The sequence below is a fragment of the Peromyscus eremicus genome, chromosome 4 (assembly GCF_949786415.1).
Source record: "Peromyscus eremicus chromosome 4, PerEre_H2_v1, whole genome shotgun sequence".
NCBI classification, from domain to species: Eukaryota; Metazoa; Chordata; class Mammalia; order Rodentia; family Cricetidae; genus Peromyscus; species Peromyscus eremicus.
Window position 1 is genome coordinate 89,294,641 of NC_081419.1, and position 20,505 is coordinate 89,315,145.

Below are 20,505 nucleotides of genomic sequence, written 5' to 3' on the forward strand. Positions count from 1 at the left end.
CAACCAGTTCACCACAGGTAATGGCCATTGTATCTAAGTCACTATCACCATCTCATTGCACAGTGAGTAACTTCACTCCAGAAGAAATCTGTGATGCTTGGCCCATCCTCAAAATCCATGGCATGTGTCCCAGACCACCGGTAATTACTCCTGCATGTCCTCCAACCCAAGGGAGCCACAAAGCTTCCTGGAGCTGCCCAACACCAGGCGACAATAAATAACAAATGATTATTTGATCTATTAACAGAAAATGCCACTTAACAAGGAATTTCAGTCACACACCCTGTTGTTCTCCTAGTGGTTACTAGCATAGGGTAGACCTGGGTAAAGTCTTCAGCTGAGACTTCCTTTCTTTAGTATCTTTTGGAATTACCTCCAAGGCCAGGCACAATCCTGCCTGGTGATAAACAGATTTATAATGAAAAGCAAAAGATAAAATGAAAAATCTTTACAAACTACCTAAATCTTTTTGAAATTTTATGACAAAATTTTCATTCTTATCAGAGAGATAGGCATGCCACAATAAGCATAGAGTAAGTATAATTTTGAAAAATGCCTTGCATGTCATCTTGAGTTCAAGGCTAACCAACAAGAAACCCTTGTCTTAAAAAAAAAAAAGGAAAATCAGATAACACAGATTAAAAAACACTTTAAAACTTTATTTTTACTTTTTTTTACCCTTTAAAAGCCTCAAATGAGGCTAGAGAGAAAAGAAAACTATCAAATGCCACTTGGAGGCCGTGATTGGGGTCTGTCTACTCTATGAGCTGCCTCTGCCTTAAATAGAATGTTTTGAGGGTGATGTAACAATTGGATTTTGACTCCACTTATGGGGTCAGTCTCAGACTGAAAACTGTTTTTCCTCTGGGAGGGAGGCTCCAATGCCTCTTTGCACAGACTTCCCTGTAATCTGCTCCCAGGAGCCATGTCGTCTGGCAAACATTGAAGGAAATGTCTGCATCTGGCTTATTATCACCATACTTCCTGGAGGAGTATTAGACGTAGACCCTGGAAAAGGGGTTCTGGTGTAGACAAGGGGCACTACCCATGGAAAATGTGTTACCTGAGTTTGTTTCCTCCTGATTCTAACCTGCAAAGTGTCATCTAAGAAGTCTTAGAGTAAGAAACGTGGATGGAGAGAAAGTTGCTTCTCACGGTAATCCAAGCCCTGAAGGGACAGATGAAACTGGGGATCAAGTGACGCAACTGAGGCATGGAGGATGAATCAGTATCCCAAAGCCTTCCTCTTTCGAGAAGTTCAGAGGAAAGATGATAAGAGGTATCAGACAAAAGCAGATCTTAAGACACAAAAGAAAGAAGAAAGAGAGAGAGAGAGAAAAAGAGAGAGGGAAGCAGGGAGAAAGGCAGGGAGGGAGGCAGGGAGGGAGGGAAGGAAGGAAGAAAGGAAGGAAGGAAAAGAACTATAATATGCTTCATTGTTTCCATTTTTAAGCATCACTTGAATAATTAAAAAAGAAGAGAAAGCCACCTTGCTACCTACCAGAAAAATAATTTTCAAATGAAGAAACACATATACCGATCATTATCTTACATATAAAGTAAGTTCAAACTGCCCTACAAATTGTCTATGCTCTGCTATTCATTTCCCCCTAGCCACCCTTAGTAATAGCTGACTTTTACTGTCAGTGTGTTTTTGCCTTTGACTGAATTTAATACAGTTAGAATTATTCAGCAGGTGCGCTCTCCTAGCTGGCTTCTGTCACTTAGGAATACTCAGTAAAGTTCCTCCTTGTCTTTTCATGGATCTCTAGCTCATTTCTTCTTGAGATTAAAAGTATTCCATTGCCTGGATGTACCATAGATTACTAATCTATTCACCCACCAAAGGACATCTTGGTTGTTTACAAATTGGAGCAATTATGAATAAAACTGCTGCATTCCTGCACAGGTTCTGTGCCGACAGAATTATTCATCCATCATCTTTGGGCAAATACCAAAGGATGTTGTTTTTGTACAGGATGATTAAGAGTACCCTAAGTTTTTATAGATCAGTGCCTTGTTCAGCCATCAATAGAGAAGCTTCCTCCCGAAGCAGATGAGAACAAATATAGAGACCCACAGCCAGACATTAGAGAGAGAGTGAGAGAGCTTAGAATGCACAGCCCTAAATGAGATGTCTCCATTAAGTGCCTCCCCCTCTGAGCTCAGGTATCCCTGGAGGAAAAGGAAGCTGAGTATCCTTTGTTTATATATTACAACCTTCCATTTAGTGTTTTTAAGGGATTCATGAGTGTGTGAACGAAAGAGTCTCTGATTCCTGTGCCTTTTCTTGGGCTCTTTTCCTTCTGTTTGTTTTGTCCTATTCTGACCTGTTAGCTTTTATATATCATATCATATCATATCATATCATATCATATCATATCATATCATATCATATTAATCTCTTATTCCTAGAAGCCTGTTTGTTTTCTAGTGACAGAAAAGGAGGGCATCCGGAAGGGAGGGGAGGTAGAGAGGAACTGGGAAGAGTAAAGGGAGAGAAAACTGTGATCAGGATATAAATCTACCAAATCAGTAAAAACACTAAGAAGCTTGTGGATGGCTGCAGCATTTTGGAACTCTACAGGAGACCACTGTGGCTTTGAAGGCAGAAATATATTTGAGGGACTGTGGTAACTCATTGTAGAGCTGAATGAGCTGACTCTTGAACTATCTTGCTCCTGATTTCTTGCTTATCAGAAAGTAAATTTCCATTGTTTCAGTGATTTAGAAAAAGAGCATGCTGAGTTTTGTACAAAACTGCTAAATAGTCTTCCAAAGTGGTCATGCCATCATCCATTCTTACTAACTGTGAGTGGAAAAGTGTTCCTATTACCCCACATCCTCACTAGCACTAAGTAGTGTTACAGTATGAGATTCTGGCCACACTGTGGGTTATAGGAGTCCCATTACTGTATGAATTTCAATTCTTTAATGATATACAATATGGTCTACCTTTCCACACACTTATTAGCCATTCACACATTTTTGGTGATGTTTATTTTAAGAATCTGGCTCACTGTTTAAACTGATTTTTATTTGCTAGTTGTGTTGAATTTTAAGAAGGTGCAATTTGCATGAGTCCTTCATAGACTGTCCTCTGTAAATATTATCTTGTTTTCCTCTAACAGACACATATTGGTTTCTTTTCTCGTTGCTCTGACCAAATTCCTGAAAAGCAGCAATTTAGGAGAGGATGCGTGTTTCTTTTGGCTTATACCACAGTGGTGGGGAGGCATGGCTTTGGGATTGACACACACATTGCCCCTAGTCAAGAATCAGAAAGTGTACGGGAGACAAGGTCAGACTATAAAACATCAAGGCCCAACCCAGGAACATACTTCCTGAAGTGAAGTGGCCTCCTGTCCAACAGTCTTCAACCAGCTGGGGGGGGGGGGGGCTAGTGTTCATGAGAGTACATGGAGCACCTTCTATTTTAAGCCACGAGACATTACACACATATTTGTACCTACATATTTCATTTGAGGGTACTCTAATATGAAGTGTACTGTACTTTTTCAGAGGAATTTATTTGTTATTTTCATGTGTGTATGCCTGAATGAGTTTATGTGCACCACATGTGTGCCAGAGGCTTTGGAGGCCAGAAGGAAGTACTGGATTCCCTGAACTAGAGTTACACTACAGGTAGTTGTGAGCATCTATATGGATGACAGGGATTGAATCCAGGTCCTGTGCAAGAGCAGCAAGCACCCTTAACTGCTGATGCATTTGTCTAAACTCTGCATTGTGTTTTTAACTGCAAATATTACTTTTCTTTTTGCTGGCACATGGTAAAGTGTTAAACTTTTGTAAACTAACCTTCGGATCCTATAAACTTTGTTATAATAACTTATTAATTCAAGTTATTATTTAATCAAAATTTTAGGTTTTTCTAAACATAAAATATTCATCTTTTGTATATGAAAGTAGCTTTTCTTTCTTTCCTTTCAAACTGTATGCCTGTGTGCTTTTTTTTTTTTCAGACAGCCACTGGAACTCAGTATGCTAACCAGGATGACTTCAAACTCATGGTAATCACCATGCCTCAGCCTCCCAAGTGCTGCAAATTTATGCTTTAGCCACTATGGCCACCTACATACATGTTCTGTTTCTGGTGATCACCCATTAGCTACAACTCAAAGTACAATATTGTAAAGGAAGGGTAAAGGTGTATTACCCCCCACCACCACCATTCAAATCAAACAGATGTGATAAGTCCATTTGGTCATAACATAAAATTTTTAGATAATATTAGACTCCATTTGCTAATAATTGCTCTAGGTCTTAGCATTTATATTCAAGAGAGATGTCTTTTCTTAACCTAATATTTTTGTTTGTTTTGAGTGCTAGTGCAATTCAAGCTTCATAGAATGAGTTTGGAAGTAATCTTCTTTTAATGGATCTTGTAATGGATGCTATAGCGATTTGTATGAATATTGTCCTAAATGGTTAGTGAGTTCACCAGTAAATCTATGAGGGCCTGGTGCTTTTTGTTTTGGAAAAATATTAGTAAATATTTATTATATTTGTTTCTGTTTTTGGTAGGTGGAGTCTCACTGTAGCCCAGGCTAGACTGTAACTCACTCTGTCACACAGGGTAGTCTCAAAGTCATACCATATTTCCTATCCCAACCTCTTAAATAAAGGGATTACTAGTACAAACTACCATATAGGAATATTATTGATTATACTTTTTTAATTTATATATGCCAGTTCAAATTATTTATTTCTGGTGAGAATTTTGCAGATTGTGACTTCTGTGGAACTGGTCCTTTTCCTCCCAGTCACCATTTGTAAGCATAGAGATACTTATAAGATTCCTTTCTTACGCTTTTAATGATTTGTAGTGCTGGCTTCTCTTTCACTTCAGATATTGGTTACCAATATACTTTCTCCCTCTCATTAGCTTGACTACCAGTTTTCTCAATTCCTTCAAAGAACTTGCTTTTTATTTTGCGGATTACCTTGAGAAAAATCAATAATTTGTATTTTCAATTTCTGCTCTAATTTCTATTCTTACTTCTGTTGTTTAGTTAGAATTAAGTTTGGTGTTCTTTTTCTAGCTCCATAAGATAGAAGCTTAAATTACAATTTTAACTGATTTTTTATTTTTTTACTATATGCATCCCAAAGGAACTGTGGAGAGTATAACTTGATACAAGCAAGAACAGCAGTTTCTGACAATAGCCTGTTCTTTTCCCCAGCACCACAAAGGGAAAGAGATAACAAAACAGAAAGATTTAAACAGATGTTTCATCCCAGTACAATAGTACAGAAATATCTGTGTTCCCAAAGGCACCTCAAGGAAAAAGCTGACTGGAAGTCTAGCATCCCAGCATCCTTACCATGATGCCACCTCCTGGCAGGATGATATCAGGATAGACTAAACAGTTTATCATCCCTTCTGAATAGTGATGCGGTATTCCCAGTGGACATCACACGGAAATCCAGAATCCTCCACACACCCAGTTCGCCAGTATAGAAGTGTCTACCAGTCACTCTGCCAGCTAGCGGGGTAGTCTGGGTAGGGCAGAGTCAGAGAAAGCCTCCCCAAGATTAGTACTCTCAGCACTGTGTCTACTGTATCAAGGCCATCTGTGTCTCGGCTCAGCAGGAGAGTTGGAAACTGTGTGTCTCTTCCCTACCCCACCCTTTCCTTGCCCCACTTGAATGTCAACAAATGTTGAGTGGGAAACTGAAAAGAAGAAATACACAAGTCTACAATTGTAGTTAGAAACATCCCTCATCCTTTACTCAACTATTTGTAAAACAGGTAGATTTTAAAAGTCAGAAAATATGTGGAACACACATAGCATCAGCCAAAAAGATATAATTAATTTCTATGTTAAACTCTGACTAAAAGAGCAGAATTCCTTTCAACTACATCCAAGATAAACTGTAGTCTGAGATATAAAATGAAATTCAACAAATCTCAAATAACTAAAATGATATGTTTTGCCTCAGCCTACTCAGGTTATATTTTATTCAAGGACCCTTACACAGTATTCCCTAGAAACTTTAGAGGCAAGACAAGAGAGTGGCAAATGGTGTTTCTCTTCTCTAAACATGGCCAGGCTCAGGTATGCAAGACCTAGTAAAGTCTAAGAACAGAAAAGGAGAAGTGACAGAAATTCTTAGCACTCTGTCTTCCAATGAATGAAAGCAGTCACTGTCTTGTGACTGAAGAAAGAGCTTAAAAATCCCCCCAGACTGAGTGCAGGTGTGTGGACCCTGCTGTAGATTGAAGGCAGTGGTGAGCCAAGGAACCCTTTACAGGCACACAAACCCAAATCTGGAACAAAGCAAGTGAGCTTTTTGTTGAGCTTGCTCTGAAATTTGAAGACTGTTCTGAATCGAACTTAACTAACTATATGCACAATTGAGCCCAAAGCTAGCTCAATAAAAATATTCCAACTCAAACTCCACTTTGGTATTATGACATAGCCAGGCATGCTGGTGTGTGCCTGTGACCCCACCCAGGAAGCTGAAGCACAAGGATCATAATTTTGAGCCTAGCTTGTGTTGCTTGGTAAGATCCAGTCACAAACATAGACAAAATAAAATAAAATAAAATAAAATAAAATAAAACAAAAAGGGCAAAGTAAAAAGTAGGCCAGCCTATGATTGGAGATTTGGTGTCCCTCTCTCAGCAGTTGATGGGAAAATTGAATAATTAGTAAGGATACAGAAAATCTAAACAAGAATATCAAAAAGTGTCCTGATAAACTTTTATAGAACACAGTATATCATAGGAGAAAAACATACATTCTTGCCAACACAGGTCATCAGCTAAACCATTAAACCATCATACATTGAAAATAACCAAAATGATAGAGTGTGTTCTGTAGTCAGATCAGCATTGTTGGGATTCAATAACACATCTTGAAAATCTCTGAATATTTCAAAATGAAACAGACTTCTAAATAACTCAAGGGTCAGAGAAGACATCTCAAAGGAAACAGGAAGCCCATTAAATCTTATCAGCCTTTATATCTAAGTGAGAAGGAGATCATTGGATCATTTCAGAGAGCAGATTTTAATGAGTGGAACAGAAAGGAAGGCTCTGGAGACCTGACCCATCTACAGCTAAAACAAAAATCACTGAGCAGTTTACATGACTCAATTGAAACCTCTAAAAATAAGAAAAATTTTGGAAATGCATTCCAACACTGAAAATAGGAATAACAACCCATGCAACATCTTTGTGAAGTTTAAATGCAGTGTCTGTAAAGCATACGCCAAGCACAGGGCTTGACCCATCCCAGTGGATATTCAACAAGAGCAGGGTACATGAGACTGTACCTAGAGCTGTCAGAAACAAGCTGTGTAACTTTGCTGAGTGTCAACCCAACGAACAAAAAGGAATATACTAGGTACATGAAGGGCTTTTGAATCTACACCTACCTAGCCCATAAGAGGCATTTTTAAAGGATAACTAAAGGAGTTTTTTTTCAATAAACAAATAGCCTTTGGAGGGAGCTAGGAGTCGGAAAAAAACTTGTGTTCATATTCTTGTGCCTGCTCTCTTAACCAATGTGTTCAGCTGCTCAAACAAATAGCATTTCCACATCGTTGCTATTTACAGCCATAGCCTAAAGCACAAAGATCAGACTCGGCGTCTGATTAAACTAAGTTTTATAAAGAATGACAAAATAATTGGTACAAACATTTCAGCTTGGGTATGTAAAACAGAAAAAAACAAAGTAGCAAACGCTCAAAGCACAATGGATTGGGAGAACAACACCGTCTCTTCTCGTTGGCATTTCTCTAGGATTCATATCTTGGCTGAGTGACAAAAACCTGTCCATCAGCTACAAGCCTGAGCCTATCAGCCTTACAAATCAGAGTTAATAAAAGTCAATCAGAGATGGTTTAACTTGCTTGCTACTGCCTGAAGCAGGATCCAGTCTCAGTGTCTGTCACCCACTTAGAAAACACTTTTCTCTGGCTGCCTATAAATTCTTGAAAATTTACTCATCTATATTTCAGTAGATAAGAAAAGGTCATGTCTGTAAATACATGTCTGGCCAACACAGGTGTATATGAAACCCTTACAGGTAAATTCTTAATTAGAAACTTCATCTCTTACACTTACAGACATATATGAAAAAGCATCTTTCAGGAACCACTAAGAATTTGAAGATCAACCCTTTAGAATCTTGCTCTACACATCCATGTCTCTCAGTAAAAAGGGCACTGACCTCCACTTGTATGCTAGCTCATGACATTTTTAATAAATTAAGTGTGTTGAGATGTATTCACTGCCCAAATCCATTTGATAATCCTTACCAAGATTAAGATAGTGGTTTTAAAACTCCAAGCCACTAGAGCAATTGTTGATTTTGTCAAATCTAAGTCTTTGACTACAATACCTACAACAGTAGAATTTTCTGCCTCAACTCAGAGTTCCTTGCAACCAGGCACATGTCCATCAAGTGATCAGAAGGGTCTCTCAGAAATACTCTGGGGAAAACAAGAGTCTGGGAGAGTCTACTTCAATAACTATGCATTGGAAACCAGCTCCCTCCCAGCTGCAAGTCCCTTTGTCTTGGCATCAAAAATGAATCCGGAGATCACAAAGGAAAAAAAAGAAGCTGAGCCATTTTCTCACTCATTTATTCAGCAAACATGACAATGATGTATCTTCTCTATCATGATTTTAATAGCAATAGTATGTGAGCCACACAGATAATTTCAGATATTTTTAAATGTCTACTTACTTTAAACTTAAGTATAAATTGAATATAAGGTTAGTCGTATTTTAAAAAGTAAAAAGGAATTGGTACAATTAATTTTTATATAGCATTTAGTTCAATTCCCTATGTCCAAATATTATTATCTCATTGAATAGCCAGAATAAATGTTCCTTAAAGACATATCCTATCTTACAACTCCTATCAGTCATTTTTGAAGTCATCATATCCTTCTGTGGCTAGCGGCTCTCATACTGAGCAGTAAGGTTTTAACAACAAAGGCACAAGAACAAAATAAATGTTTGTCCTGGTGGATTTAATGGTTGTACAAAAGACAGGAAAGGGGTGAAGAGATAGAAAATGTCAGGTTGTTACCATGACCTAACAGACCAAAAGTGATCTGGTTCCAGCAGACTCTCTCAAATCATCACCACCATTACCATCATCACCACCATGACCAATGTCATCAGTATCAACACCATCATCATCATCATCATCATCATCATCATCACCACCACCACCACCACCACTGCCAGCCCCATGGTTCTCAGTGCTCCCTGTCTTCTCTGGACACCTAACCTACTCTTTTCTCACTAAGTCTTCCACACCCATGGAGAGGATTTCCATTCTCTCAGAACATTCTTCCTCATAAAATATAAGACATTAAAATACACTAAAACTTTTAAAAATGTATATAGATATAGATACAGACATATAGATATTGCACATTGCACACATTGAAGCAAAACAAATTAATGTGTCCAAATATTGCATACATTTTATGAAAATTTATATGCATGTTATGCATATTGAATTTATTCAACCAACATCCCCATTGTGTAATTTTTTTCAGCTTGAGGCTTTTATATTTGGGTATTTTTACCCCAGCGTTCATTCCAAGAGAAAGAATTGCTGGGTCCCAAACTAGGGGTGCTTTGCAACTTCAGGGACAGATGTGTAACCCTCTCTCCAACAAAGTTATCTGGTTTGTCTCTGATACTGTTATCCCACTTCATGGTGTGAGCCACAGCCTCTGTACTGGGTCTCTCATAGTTCTTCATTTGAGACATTGTCAATATTTCATTATCATTAGCTGTTTAGCTGAGAAATATGGTGTTCCTATGATGTTTTAAGGTTTATTTTTTTTCCATTTATTTGCTTCTTTGTGGGAATATGCACTTTTCATGATTGTGAAAATGTTTCTTTTTCCTGCATCCTTATCTCCGTGTTATTTTTTCGACTTACATGTCTCTCAGTAGTAACAATAATGATGCTAAGAGAAGTAAGTTGGCACCACTCTTATTGTTTTATGCTTTTGAAGAAATTTCTGATTATCCTCTGTCTATGCAATAAGTCCATCCATCTTTTGTCGTTATGATTTCTACTTTTATTGTCATGCATTGAAAGTCTCTTTCCAGTGTAAATGAGTCTCCCCCAGTCTTTCCAGCCTCCTTGAATTGAGAAGCCTCGGGCCATTGCCCCGCACCATTCACTCCCAGCAGAGTGCAGAGGAGATGTTTGTCTGAAGGTCTTATTCTCTTTCTTCAACTCTCCTTCCTTCCCTTCCCCCAATCCTATGACATTTTAGAGCAAGCTAAACTCCTCTGTGTCACTTCAGGATCCAGCTCCCCAGAGCATTATGACTTGCGGTGCCCCTCAATCATCCCATGCTTGCAAAAATATTAGGCAAGTTTTCAGAAAAAGTAATAGAGATGGAGAGAGGGTTACAGTAGGAGACAGAGAAACAAACTGATAACTAGATATCTCTCTACTAATTCTAGTTCTGCTACTAACTACCTGGGTTCTTCTCTCTGGACCCACCACTTCTTACAAGCTGAGTGGGCAACATAGTGACCCACAGGCTAGCATTTCTCATTGGCAGCTGTAATACTGATCTTCCTTCCATTTACTCTTGTAAGAAACAAATTCCGAAGTACAGAAAAAATGCTTCATCTGACCCAAGTTATGAGTTTTTGGTATAAATCAGACTTAGGGAGAAATGAAAGTTTAACCTTCTGTCATGGATTATGTGGTGAGTAAGAAAACTTCTCAACTACTCAGAAAATATTTATCAAGGAGGAAACATCATTAAACATTGGAAATTCTATATATGGTGATCTTTAAACAAGAAATTTCTTCTAATTTAGGAATATCACAGCTAGTAGAGTGGATTTTTTTTAACCTAAATAAGAAACAACAAAATTTACTAGGCTGAGAATCGTTGGGAAAATATTAAGCTTTTCTTTATACCATACCCAATGAATAATGAACTGCTCTACTGGACATGAACTTATTTGGGGCTTGAATTTATTAGAGCATTTTTTGAGAGTGGAATTCCAGGCCAGAATGTATCCATTGGTAACTGAATATGAAAGTTGGCTTTCTTTGTCGGGTATGAGAACTGCCATCTCTTCTAAATACAGAACAGATTTTCCACTTCGTTTTGCAGAAATGGCTTCCATGGGATTTGATAGCACAAGAATCATTCATTAATGTAATTGTCTTCTGTTGAGAAATTATGCTTAATGTTAGTAATGTGAAGACACTGTCTTATCAAACATGAACTGGAGAGTTTCCTGAAAATCCAGCCACTATCTTTTTTTTTTTTTTTTTTTTTTTTTGGTTTTTCAAGACAGGGTTTCTCTGTGTAGCTTTGCGCCTTTCCTGGAACTCGCTTTGGAGACCAGGCTGGCCTCGAACTCACAGAGATCCGCCTGCCTCTGCCTCCCGAGTGCTGGGATTAAAGGCGTGCGCCACCACCGCCCGGCGCCACTATCTTAATATACAATTTTTATAAGTTTTAAAAATTGATAGAGGGGGGCACTCAACACCAAATATAATTAGCTTGAGACTTTATTTACCATTAAATTCTGTTTACTGTTTAAATACAATAATAAATAGGAATGAGAAAATGTTAGCAGGAATGACCACCTTTGAAATAATGACTATTACTCACTGCCCACTGAAATATTTAAACAATTCAGTCCCCTGTCTTATTATCTCATAGTATCTTGCTATAGGGGAAAGGAATGGAAATTAGTAAAATTGAATTGCATTATAAAAACCTAAGAGTCTTGTTTCCACACCTATGCTTATATTTTGGCTTACTCTTTATTTTTCTTATTTGTTTTTGAAGAGACAGTTCTCAGAAGTTAAAGCAAAATTTTCTCATTTTTTTTTATATCTTCTATGAGAGGAAATGTGCGTTTTCCTACACTTACTGAAAATCTTGGATAAGGCTTAGATGTTTGGACTAAAAACACTCAGACAACAGCAGACTGGTAACCTTTATATCTTAGCTTATAAAAGAAGTGCCCATATGTCTGTGGTGTCCCAAATTCCATACTTGTGGGATTTTCCCTAATCTTCAGCTTTTTCAGAAGTGAGTCTATGCAGTATTTTCATGTCTAAGAATTCGTCCCAAATAAAGGAAAGAATATTTTTTGTGGCCACAAGAAAATGAGAAGAAGGTGTTTTGTCCTGTGCTCCTTAGAACACTTTCAGGTGTGGAGAGCACAAGTGTGTCGCAGGACTGTTCCACTAACCTAGCACCTTGGCATTTCCATTCCTTCCCCTCCTGTGAGAAATAGGCCACAAGGTCAAGGAGCACCTCCTACAAGGGCTCTTCCCGTTTGTCACATTCCTCCCTTCCTCGAAAGTAATTTTACTTATCAATTGATTGACTAATGGGAAACGATACTTCCAAGTTATATGCCATCTGACTCAGGCTTCTAAAATCCTTGCACCTCGGCGTATCTCTCAAAGCAGCCATCACCCGGTCGTAAACAAATGCTATATACCTCTTCCTTGAAATGTCCTCAGAATGAAGTCAAATATAAAAGCACAAGGCCTTCCAGAGCCATGTGACTCCAGAGCTGGGGGTCAAGCACAGGGGGTTGACACAAACACACGGGAGCAGAGCCCCTGGATGCTCTTAAGGAAGGGGGGGGCTCCTCTGGTAGAGCCCACACTGCTGCTTTGTTTTACTGTCTTCATTCCTACACCTGCTTCTGAGGAGTAACTAAGGATAGTAGTGAGGACCATAATACATCATCCAGGCTCACATTGATTTAGTGCTGAGGTAAATGTCTTACACGGATTTTCAAAGCGTTCCTCACTCTAATCCTTGCAGATGAGACAGAATTTAATCTAAGGTTCTGCTATTAGGAAGACATAGATCCAGAATTCAATCCAAGATCTTTCTGCTTCAAGGTGCTCATCTAGAAAATACAAAAGCAAAATAGTTTGTCAGTTATTATCCTACCTACAGATGTTCACAGGAAAAGTAGCAAAGGTAATATATTGACTTTATTTTAGAAAAAAACTTTCCCATTACTTTTAAAACTACAAATCTCTATTTGAAAATCTCTTAGAAGATACAGTAAGTCGGAGGAAATAAACATGAGTGTATTTTAGCTTTGCACTGCTGAGACAAAATGACTGAGAATATCAGCTTACAGGGAAGAAAGGTCTGTTTGTTTTGAGAGGTACTTTTCAGAGGGGTCAATCTCTGGTAAGTTGGTTATGTGGTTTTTGGATCTGTGGCTAAACTGCACATCATACTGGAGAAACCAATGTGGAACAAAGCTGCCCACTTCTGGTAGACAAGAAGCAAGAGGGAGGATAGAAAAGCAAATGGGGTCTCAATAGTGCCTTCAAAAACATGTACCCCAAACCTTCAACCTGGCCCCTCCTCCTGAGGGTTCTACTGATTCCCATCAGCACCAAATGCTGTCAAATCAGCCTTCATCACATGACCTTTAGAGACAATATCTAAACAACAGCAGGTAATAGTATCTCAGTTGCGACATCTATCATGTTGGGTTCTATGCTACTACTTTCTATTTGTTAGCATCTGAATCACCTCCATAGTCCTCATAGTAGGCACTGAGTTATTAGTTATTGTCTCCATTTTACAGGGGGGAGAAGCTGAGGCTTGGATTTATTTCCGAGACCTGCTACACTTCAATATTTAATACAAAAATTCTGACAGTTTATTATCGCAGGTAAAAACATTGCCTCTGTGAAAAAACTAAAAGGTATAATTATTTAAGCTCTAATTTCCTCCAGTTACCTTTGTCTTTACTCACCTTATATCATAAAATGAGATGTTTTTAACAACTTGTTTCCATGGTGAGACATCCAAGGAAGGAAGGGAGGAGCATTCCCTACTGCTCCCATCTCTCCCAGTGCTTCTCACTGGCAAAGAAACAAAAGACTGACCCTGTGGGTGATGTAGGCCCAGAACACCGGGTAGAAGAGAAGCATGTATGGGAAGGATGAGGCTTGGGCAACAAAACAACCTAGCAGTCACTTTCTCTACTGATTGAAAATGGAATCTACAAGACACATTTGATGTGGTGCCTAGCACCTACCTAGAAATAATAAAAAATGATGTGGTGGAAAAACTCCCTAGCCTCACAGGTATAAATTAAGAAAGCATGATAATAATTATTAAAAATGATAATAACACTGGCAAGATTTAATTCTGATTGTTTATACCATATATATATTCACTAAGACTCTTTAATGCCTAGGATGCCCCCTCACACCAGTCTCTGCTTTTTCTTGCTTTGTCATAAACTTTAAACAGCCTGGCTGGGGGAAGGGAATAGTACCCAACCCTCTCTGCCTCTCACACAGAATCTGTGCCACCTTCTGAGGGAAGACAAGCATTTTAAACTTGGAATTAATCGGAGTTGGTGAAATAATTTCCTAAGCACATTTGGTTTCTTCTGATTTCTGTGTTACCACTGAATTCATTTTTCCTATTGCAGCTTCCCTGACACAGGGTTCCACGCTAACCTGGAGTGTGGGAGCATAGTGACATAAGACTATTCTGACTTAAGTGTTCCATAAGTGCTACTTGATTTTAATGACTCAAGAGTGATATAGAAATGATGAAAAAAGGTAGATTATTAAATCTACTTTAATCCAAAAAACAACTGTTAATCTCAAAATGCTTTACATTGGTATGGATTTTGGTTTATTGATACAAATTTAAGGTCAATTTTGTTATACTGTATGTATATTTCTACTCTTGTTTAAGGTATTATGTTTGTACAACTCATTTAAAATTACAATGTATAATTAAGAAATACAGATTAATATTAGTCATCTATGATAATCAAACTTATATTAGTTAACTTTTCTAGATATACAAAGATGTATTTCAGTTAGGTAAGTAATCTTCAAACACTTCAAAAACCTACAGAATATGGCATTTAAAATGTTTTAAAAACTTAGGCTTTTCTGGACAGTGAGACGTGTCTGCTTCTGGCAGCATCAATTACTTCAAAGAAGATGACGGGCATTTGTTATGGAGTTTACTTACAATATAAGAAAGGCTAGCCATTGGGTCAAGAAACTGCTCTTGCCTGGACTGCTTGACAGTGTGTTTTATAAACTGGATTGCAGGATCCATAGACAAATGATCAGTGAACTTTGCCGAAACAGGGCAAGATGGCCCTTCAGGTTTCTGCTTCACAGAAGAAATTGCCAGACATTCTGCAGGACACAGAGAAAAGTGACTAAAGAACTTTGCCGAAACAGGCAAAATGGTCCTCCAAATTTCCTGCTTCACCGAAAAATATGCCAGAGATTCTAGGTCTATAGGCTGAAGATGAATGCCCCAACATGACAGAGAAACTTCAGGGGACTGTCCAGGAAGCCAGATGTCTCTGTCATTTCTAGAATTTTGGAAGTTGCTTACAATGCACTTCCTGTTTACTTAGGTAATATTATGTTCTTCTGGGGTCTTTGATGGAATTGAAAACTAGATAGTTATAATTATAGTTTTCCTTAGTTATGATAAAAGATAAATTAGCTATAAAACTTTAGACTCACAAATATAGGATAGATGATAGAATATTTCCTTTATTTTGCCAAATATACTAAACATTGTAGCTGTAATTTTGCTTGATAATTGTTTTGTTATATGTAATTTTACTATGTTAAAATGAAAACCTTCCTTTTTGATTAGACAGAAAAGGGAAAATACTGTGGGATTTTCTTTCTGTACACTGTGACTATGTGTTGCTCTCATTGGTTGATAAATAAAGCTGTTTTGTCAATGGCAGAAAGAATATGGTTAGATGGTACATTCAAACTGAATACAGAGATAAAGAAGGTGGAATCAGAGCAGACACCAGCCTGCCACCCAAGGAGTAATATGCCAGCAGACTGGTAATGCCATGGCCATGTGGCAATATGTAAATTAATAGAAATGGATTAATTTAAGATGAAAAAGCTAGCTAGCAAGAAGCCTGAACAATAGACCAAACGGCTTGTAATTAATATAAGCTTCTATGTGTTTATTTGGGTGGCCACAAATGTCAGGACACAGAAAAACTTCTGTCTACACAAGAGACTTTTAAAACTTCTTTAAAAAAAATAGTTTGGTTACTTTTGTGCAAGTTTGAGGGGGATTAATACTGAGCCTTGTATTTATTAAAAGCACTATATGAAAATATGGTTTGGGGTCTAAAATACCTGGAAAATTCTCCTTTATTTCCTTTTCTGCTCATTGAGATGATCTGGTCACATGTTTTAAACCATAACCTAGTCCTCAATATTTTGACTGCTCATATCTCCTGAGCCATATCTCCAAAGTCAGGGTGAAAGAGAGCTAAGTATCTAGGCCGCACTGCCCATCATTAGAAGCACCTGCCCTGCAATTTTCTGCTTTCTTTTCAGTGTGGAGAATGAGCATGTGGAGCATGAGGGGTACTGCATAGGTATGATGTTCATAAGAAAGTTATTCTCAATCACACCAAGATAGGATGTATGGAGAAACAGTGATTCTGATGGAGATAAAAGTTGGCAATTTGGCAGCACCCAGCAAAGAAAAAACTATGCATGATCTATGACTCAGAAGTCCTTTTGTATTTAACTTTATTTATTTGTATGTGCCCTAGGGGGACCATTTATACATAGAAATGAAGAGATATGGCTATAATTCAAATGTAACCATGCAATGAAATACTATACAACCACAATTTAGTTCTATTTGCACTGTTACCGGCAGCTCTCAACATATAATGAAACAAGTAAGCTGAAAAAGGATTGATCTCCAAACTATTTTAAAACTGAGCCTGCTCAGTGTGTTCCTATAATCCCCAGGTGGTTGGCAAAAGGAAAAGGAGTTGAAAGTGACCAGCCTGAGCTATGCGAGATCCTGTCTCAAAAGACACCTCATTCAAAAAAATTAAAGTGTAAAACATTTATAAAATAGTATTATTGTATATAGTTGTGAAATATATGCAGCAAAAATAAAGCATAAAATAAAACATTTATGTGCTGAATTCATGACAGTCATTCCATTTGCAGAGGAGAATGGAAAAGAATAGAGAAGGGTTGTATAGGCATCCTCTGCTGTATCTATAAAATTTATTTCTTTAAAACACACACACATCTGAAGTACAATGTTAAGATTTGATAAAGTTGTGTTATGGGTCCATGGATTTTTATTATGTATTATTCTCTATACTTGTCTGCATGTTTGAAATATTTCATTATAAAATATATATTTTTAAATCATCCAAGTACAAGAGTATTTCTCAAAGGAATCACCAAAGCAAGGAAAATAAAACATCCCGTTCAACTTCCTTCCCTCTCAGAACCATGAATTGTGGAGCAAAGAGTGTTTGGTATTTATGAGAGGGATCCTTCGAAAGGATGCCTCCCATTTATAAGTGAGTATCCTTGCAACTATCACTGTTCATTCATCCTGGATTCCAGGCAAGGATATCCCACTTTGGATTTGGCACAAGCTTGTGGTCCCTAAAGTATTAAGCTTAGCTCTGCTTAACATTTTATTACTTAACAGAACATTCACAATCTCAGAGACAGGATCACCCAGCTAGCTCCAGGTATTGCCCCACCCTTGGGACACAGCAAAGATAACTGCAGAAATGATTGATGGAGGGTGGGAGCCCTCAGTATTGGTGCATTGTTTATCATTCTTGTAAGACCACAGCCATCGAGAACACATGTGTGCACTTTTCCCTTAAAAATCTTTTGAGGGGTGCTTGTGTGAAACAATGATCTGTTGAATTTCATTCACAGATCAAAGAGGAAGGAAATTAACCAACACAGTAAATTGATTATTTCATGGGTGACATAACCAAGGCAATGATTTATCTTAATAAAGAGCAACTTCCCTCTAGTCCTTAACTGAATTCCAGCCAATGCAATAATACTCGGCTGTTAATGACTTTGATGTTGATGTGGAAAAGTGAATGACTGCATAATCACTGAAATGGGACCTCATCACAGTTGGAAACGTTTAAGCCAAATCATTTTGGACTGTGAAAAGAGCCCTGAGTGGTGGATATTGGCTGGGTACCAGATCTTCAGTCTTAACTAAACAGGGCCTGAAAACTTTATCATATCGCAGTGCTCTGGCTGGACTCTAACTCTGACAGCTCACGGGGACTGGGGTAGAATGTATATGTCTGTAGCCTCATGGATGAAAAAAAAAAAGAATTCCAGGGCTTAGAGCACCGATAATAAATACACGTCTATCAGCATTGAGCTGGGAGTGTAATTAGTTAAATCCATCTTCGGGAGAGGGAATAGAAGAAAGGAAACAGAAGTCAACTTAAAAAAAAAATTGAACCAAAAGCTTATTTTTATACCCACGTTACTAAATATGGCTAAGAGCTTGCAAGACAGCATTAGTCATAGATGGCCGCCTCCCCTCCTCCCCTCCTCCCCTCCTCCCCCCTCATCACTAAATAACAAAATGAACTAAAGTTAGACCTTCTCTCAAGTCAGCACACTTGATTATTATTGTTTGAGTTACAGCTGAGAAGGCTGGGAGGCAAGGGAGGAGCCTTAGGAACACAGGAGACTCCCGGGTGCCCAGGTTTTTTTACTTCCTAGTAAGAGAAGGAAAACAGTACTGGTCTCAGCCCAGTCTCCAGTGGTCAACCCAATAGATTTCCTCTTGTTCTCAAATCAGATCCTAGATAACATCAGCTTCCTAGGGTTAAATTATTGCATCCGTGTATTATACTGTAAGTCTTCAGCAAGCCTCTCCAGCATACCCCTATTCTCTCCCCATCCCATAGCTTCCACCATGCCACTCCCTCGCCACTGTCCCCAGATGCCCCTAAGCAGAAGTTCCAGGGAGCTTTCAAGTAAGTCTTTTCCAAGCTTTGGAATCATAGTATGATGACCCAGACCTACTGGCTGTAGGCATTTAAATGCCACAAAGGCCACAGGCTTCAGATTTGACATGCCAGATCATGAGCATTAAAATAAAAGAAAGAAAAATCTTTGTTTGGGGCAAAGAACTGTTAAACTCTTTATCTGAGCCTATAGCTGGGGCTGTCTCCAAGCTCCACACTGAAAACATGCAGGTGGCCGGATCAGGGAGTCATCCGTGTGGTGCCTGTAGCCTTGCCGAGAACAACTTCTTTTGTCTTTTAATCCAAGCCTTGGTCACTTACTCCCAACAAACCCTTTCCTCTCAAGGTACCCATCATGATGTGCCCTAGCTCTGCCCACCCAGCACATGAATGACCCTAGGTGCTTTCCCTTCCATCAGCAATGTTTTGGGTGGGATAACCTGGGAAACTTTGAAAGAGCCTCCACCCTCTCCTTTTTCTTTCCCCCTTTAGTGCTCTCCAAACTATCCCTTCAATCAGACAACCAATTCTTTTGTTTTATTCCCTCTCCTAGAATTCAATCTGAATCCAAGTGCTTTTAATTTTTAGCCACATTTTACAAGCCTGGACTTTCAGGGATATGTGTTATGAAAGCACTGAAAGGAAAGTCTTTCTTGTCATCAAAACCATAATAATTATGTGTCAAAGATAATTACTGCTTGGTGTGTAGTACATCTAATACCAAGTGACAGAGAAAGTAGTCACCGGCAGACAAGAGTAACTGCCGGCTGGCTGAAATCTGATATAAAATTAACCACCAGGCTCAAGCGCTCTGCCCACTAGAATTTCACCAGATAAATGCTAACCCCACCTCCCTACATATGTTTTTTTTTTTAATCAATGGTTAGTCTGTTTGTGTTTGTTGTTGGGAAATTTCTAAAAGGCACATTTATCTGTACACGCATGAGTATTAACAATATCTCTCGCAATGGTGGAACACTGTATTCCAAATACCTGTGCTGCCACGAGGAAGATTGCTGGAGTGGGAGGATCGTGAATGCATTAGCTGAGAATGGAGCTGAAGTCTCCAGTAATAGGGCAGAGAGGATTTCATAGCCACACCTGGATTTCTAATCTGAGTGCCATCTGGAAACCTGAGGCCCGAGAAGAAAACATTAGCAAGATACAGGAGATGGGCCACCAAGATTGGAATAAAGGAAGGTCTCAGATGACACCAAAGTAATGTTTGATGTGCTTTGAGAAAAGTCTCCTCTCTAAAGACGATGGTCACTATTTTAAATCCTGTGCATGGTGCTGGGGGGGTGGTGGAATAGCTCAGTGGTTAAAGTGCTTGCTGCATGAACATGAGGCCTTAAGTGTAGATCCAGTGAACCTATGTAGAAGCCTGGTATGATAAGCCTAGGATTCCAGCACTGGGCAAATAGAAACGAAAGGCTCCTGAGGACTTCCTAGATAGCAGTCTAGCTCATTGCTCCGGGTTCAGTGAGACGAACTATCTGAGGAAATAATATAGAGAAGTAACCTAGGAAGACAGCCTATATCAATCTCTGGACACCATATGTGTCTGCACACACACACACACACACACACACACACACACACACACACACACCACACTATACTCCATGCAAGACAATCCTGATCAGGGTTTCCTTCTGGACAGCTTTCTAACTCGGGAT

General features: G+C 38.7%; 1 long non-coding RNA gene across 3 annotated transcripts; it reads left to right on the forward strand.

Annotated features, from left to right (window-relative positions):
* The first annotated feature begins 827 nt into the window (after nt 1-827).
* On the forward strand, nt 828-16,987 carry LOC131909469 (uncharacterized). 3 transcript variants are annotated; one of them, XR_009378856.1, is made up of 4 exons: nt 828-1,279; nt 1,454-1,559; nt 3,984-4,031; nt 16,815-16,987. It is a non-coding gene; the product is annotated as an uncharacterized LOC131909469 (long non-coding RNA). The 3 variants fall into 3 exon arrangements; XR_009378857.1 differs by lacking the exon at nt 16,815-16,987 and adding an exon at nt 5,134-11,274; XR_009378855.1 differs by lacking the exon at nt 16,815-16,987 and having other exon boundaries at nt 3,984-4,256.
* The last annotated feature ends 3,518 nt before the right edge of the window (nt 16,988-20,505 follow it).